The following is a 5,100-nucleotide window of genomic DNA, read 5'->3' as shown; positions in this document are numbered from 1 at the left end:
CGGTTGATTCGATAATGTTTGCAAAAAACTACAACTGGCAAATTTCAGGAAAATATAAAATAACTTTATCAATGTATATCAAACTATAAATGTTTTACTTTTATAACAATAATCTTTTTATTAAAGTATAAATAGCTTTTGTGAATATAATAATTAAATGTGACTTGAACATTAAGGATTATACAAGTGTGCATCACAGATCACGATTAAGCATTAGGAATCACAAGTGAGCATCTAGGATCATTGAAGTACTTGGAAGCAAATGAGCATCAAAGATCATACGGGTGAACATCAGGGATCACGAATGAGCATCAACAATCACGAGTGAGTATCAATGATCAAGAATTAGCATCAGGGACCCTGCGTGAGCATCATGGATGCTTACAAGTTGAAGATACTGAAGACGCTCAAGGAGGATGCTCATCAATTGAAGATGTCTATGAATGATGCTCATGCAATGTATCTCAAGGATGAAGGTTCTAGAAGCGGCTGCATGGCGGATTGTGATTGGTTGACATCTCTCATGAGCATATGGATTAATGAGCTTGGCCAATTAGGGTTTTAGGTCTGACCCATAGTCTATAAATATGGATGTCTGCTAGTCATTTGTAAAAATAAATAAATAAATAAAAAGAGTATCTTTTGTATCCTTAGAGAGTAGATAGAATAGTAATCTCTATTTGAGAACCATGTGAATAAAAATACTCCCTTCATGTTTGTGGACGTATGTCACCTTGACTGAACCACGTAAATAGACACAATACAAAGCTTAAAATTTGAAAAAAAAATCAACGATATTTAATATTCAAATGGTTATTCTAGACATGGATGAAGAGATTTTTTTTAATTATTTGGTTCAAATGAAAACAAATATGAATTATATATTTAATTAAGTTCAAAATGTGTTGTTCTTAACTCAATGGTCATTTTAATCAAATACACAAAAATAAGTCAAAAACATTAGTTCTATAAAGTGGCGGCCTGAGGGTGCAGACGGTGCGATCGCACGAAGCCTCTGATTTTAGGGGGACTACGAATTTTGGTACAAATGTATAGTTATGGTGTTGATATTTTTGTAAAAGTTATTTTTATGTGTTATCACTAAAAAAATTAGTCGTGTCGGTTACTTATATACACAATGTATTGTACAAACTTATTAATGAAGATATATATATATATATATATATATATATATATATATATATATATATAAATGGTGAAGCTAATCGTGTAGTAGATTATGAACTTGATAGATTTGACTTTATAACTAGTATAGTTATATAGTATCGTATATTGGCTAAAGTAAATAACTTGAGTAAACAACTTCAATATGAAACTATGCGTATTGATGAAACAATAAGTAGCATGGGAGACAATTATTGAGTTTTTTTAAATACTACAAACAATAGGTTTGAGAAGGCTTTTGATTGTACGAAAGCTATAACTTCTGATTTTGGAATTGATCTGGTGTTTGTTGAAAAAAATTATTAAAGAAGAATTAAAAAAAACATTTTGACGAGAGTAACGTTGGTTCATCATAACCAGTACATGAAATTTCACCTCAAGAGTCATTTATGATTCAGTATTTTATATATATAGTTGATCAAGCTATTGGTTCATTAGAACGAGGATTTGAACAATACAAACAATATGACGATATTTTTGGTTTCTTATTCATAACAAAAAAAAAGTTGAAGTCATTGAATACTAGTGAGTTGTGACACCTGTTTTCATGACAAAAACTATTACGAGACATGTAATAACCTAAAGACCTCATAAGATGAGTTAAAGTATGTGTTTGGTATACCTTTGATTTGGAGTAAACTTAAAACAGTGAACTGATGATGATTCGGAGATGCAATATATATGTTCTTGTACTTATTGTATTATATCAGAAAATGACTAGAGTTAGATCAAGAAATTGTAAAAGATAATGCTAGTTCACTCTGAGATGGTCTCATGGATATAAAGTTTGTCAAAAACGAAGTTAGTATGAGAAAGTTATGGCCATTTGAAGTTGAGATAAAAGTACATTTCTATTTTGAGAAAGTCAATGAAAGTCATGTCAATGGTCAAACCCCCTGACCATCAGGACATGAAGATACATTGTCACGACATGACAACATGATCCTCACGAAGTGAGGGATGCTTTGCCGCGATGTGAAAAAGCTTGAGTCGCCAAGACACGTGGCGAGACAGTGTCACACGTGGCAAAACTAGACCCTTTTGATTGTCACGATGTAAGACCTTTTTTAGTATAAATATGAGTTTTTTTTGTGTCATTTGGGAGATTTTTGGCACATGCTATCGAAAATGCTACCTGGGAATCATTTACAAGATATTATATCAGAGGAGTTATACCAATATACGTGATATACGGACTGAGTTACGAGATTGTGGAGGTATCTTTTACCACGTTATTGTGTAATTATTATATATGATAATTATAGAGAATCGTTAGACCCGAGTATATGTTACGAAATTTTGTGATATTGTGCTATTATGAACCTGGTGAATTGTTACATGTTAATTTAGTCATTTCAGGTTAAGTACCCTAATTTTTAGAGATTTATCAAATTAATTTTCGACTTGTGGGGTAAACTCGTTAGTCAATTATATTTGAAAATGTGACGAGTTTGGGTGAGAAATAGTTACCAAGCCTTATTAGTGATTAGGTAACTAATCAGTGTTGTGGATATAGTGATGAGATTTGACAAGTTCTAATGAACTTGATATATTGTCCAAATAGGGTTGTACAAGTGATGAATTGTAAATTAGTGTTGAGGTGGAGGCCAGAATAATAGTTAGTCTTCACTAACTAACCAAGTGAGTAATCTTATCCTTTTCTAAATTATTGTTATCTAGATATGTGATAATTATTGTGCAAACTCAGAGTTGAGTATAATATTTGAATTGTTAATATTTAATGTGATAATTGAGAATGATAGTTTTTTGATACTATATGAGTCATTAGATAGATTAAGTGGAAATTATATTCTTTTAATACTATGTGAGTAAATAGACAAGTATAATTGAGATGTATAGTAAAGCATTAAGTTTTAAGCATGTATAACTGAGATATGAAATCGAGTATTAAATGATACGTTAATATGTGATTATGTTTGATATGTATGATTCTATATTACTATAGGTGTTAAGGAGATAAAGCAACAAAGATAGGAAGAGAGATAGGGATAGATGTGCAAAACGGGGGAGAGAGATGGAGTTGGATATTTGAGAAAGATGGAGCTATAGATGTGGAGAGATAAAGATAAAGCTATATATATATATATATATATATATATAGAGAGAGAGAGAGAGAGAGAGAAAGTGATAGAGATTTAGAGATAGGGAGAGCGAGAGAAAGAGATAGAGATGCATAAAAGGAGAGAAATATGAAGCTAGAGATTGAGAGAGAGTGAGAGAGAGAGAGAGAGATGGAGATAGAGAGAGGGAGATACATAGGGGAGAAATAGTGATAGAGATACAAAAGAGATTAACAGATAGATATGTTGAAAGAAAATAAAAGAGAGAGAGAGAGAGTATAAAATAGGGATTATATATATATATATATATATATATATATATATATATATATATATATATATTGGGCTAGGTTAAATTGTTTCTTACATTTATTGTGTGCTAGAATGCACCAATAGAAATTTAGTAAAATTTAATTATTATTTATTTAAATAAAGATAGATATTAAATGATTTCCATAATTGTATGTATATTAAATGATATCCATAATTATAATTTTGTCTTTATGGAAACTAATTAAATTCGTCATTAATGTCAGCAATAACATTCTTTCAGAATTAATTTGTATCTAGATTTTTATGTCAGCAATAACATTTTTTTCATGACTCAATCACTTAAAATACAATAAAGTTGAATGGAATATGAAGAATGAGGGTGTATTCTAGTAGAATATATACTCTCGTTCTATAATACACTCTTATTATTCTATATACAAATTCATTTTGAAAGAATATTATTATTGACATTAATGACGAATTTAATTAGTTTCCATAAAAAAAATTATAAGTATGGATATCATTTAATATACATTTAATGTTTACTAAATTCTTATTGGTGCATTCTAGCACACAACAGATGTGAGAAACATTTGAACCTACCTCTCACTCTCACTCTCACTCTCTCTCTCTCTCTCTATATATATATATATATATATATATATATATATATATAGAGAGAGAGAGAGAGAGAGGTTATACTGAGAACGCTAGAATGATTGTGAACCAATCATTAGTTAAGGGCATAATATGAAATTTACAATATAATTTAATATGAATATGAATGAATTTGAATGTAAATTCCAGTTTCTAAAAGTATAGATAGTTTTTATAAAATAAAGATTCTATTTTTTTTTAATTAACGAAAAATTCTAAAATTATCATTTGATATTAAAAAAATTTAAGAATTTTTTTCTTTTGTTTTTATCAATCAAATATTAAAAATATTGAAAAAAAATATATTTAATTTGGAAAATTTGTAATCATATATATTAATAGAACACATTTCTAATCATATATAAATATGTTTGTAATACTAAATGAATAAAACACAATTTATATATAAAAAAATCATTACAATGGTAATCATAAATGAATAGAAGGCATTAGATAAATAATTATATTATACCAATATTCATAAATAAATAACACAAAAGTTAGGGATAAAAAAACTAAATACAATGATAAACATAAATGAATACAACGCATTGTCTTATTAATTAGATTATACTTCCATGAAATAATATATAAATACTATTGTAATCTTTAATGAGTAAAAAAGAATTTAGAGATAAAAGATCAACACATTTGTTATCATAAAAAAATAAATAAAACACATTGCATAAATACCTAGATTATACACATGCTAATGAAATAATGAATGCATAAAACACAATGTAGAGATGTAAAATAAAATCCAACTATAATCATAATCATAGATGAATATAACGTAGAACATATATAAAAAACTTGTACATTTGTAATCATATATGAATACAGTTATAATTATAAACAAATAAAACACTAAGTATATATACAAAACTTCAATACAATCATAATC

The sequence above is a fragment of the Lactuca serriola genome, chromosome 6, assembly GCF_051521515.1.
Source record: "Lactuca serriola cultivar US96UC23 chromosome 6, Lser_US96UC23_V15, whole genome shotgun sequence".
Taxonomy (NCBI): Eukaryota; Viridiplantae; Streptophyta; class Magnoliopsida; order Asterales; family Asteraceae; genus Lactuca; species Lactuca serriola.
Note: the sequence above shows the minus strand (reverse complement) of the source record.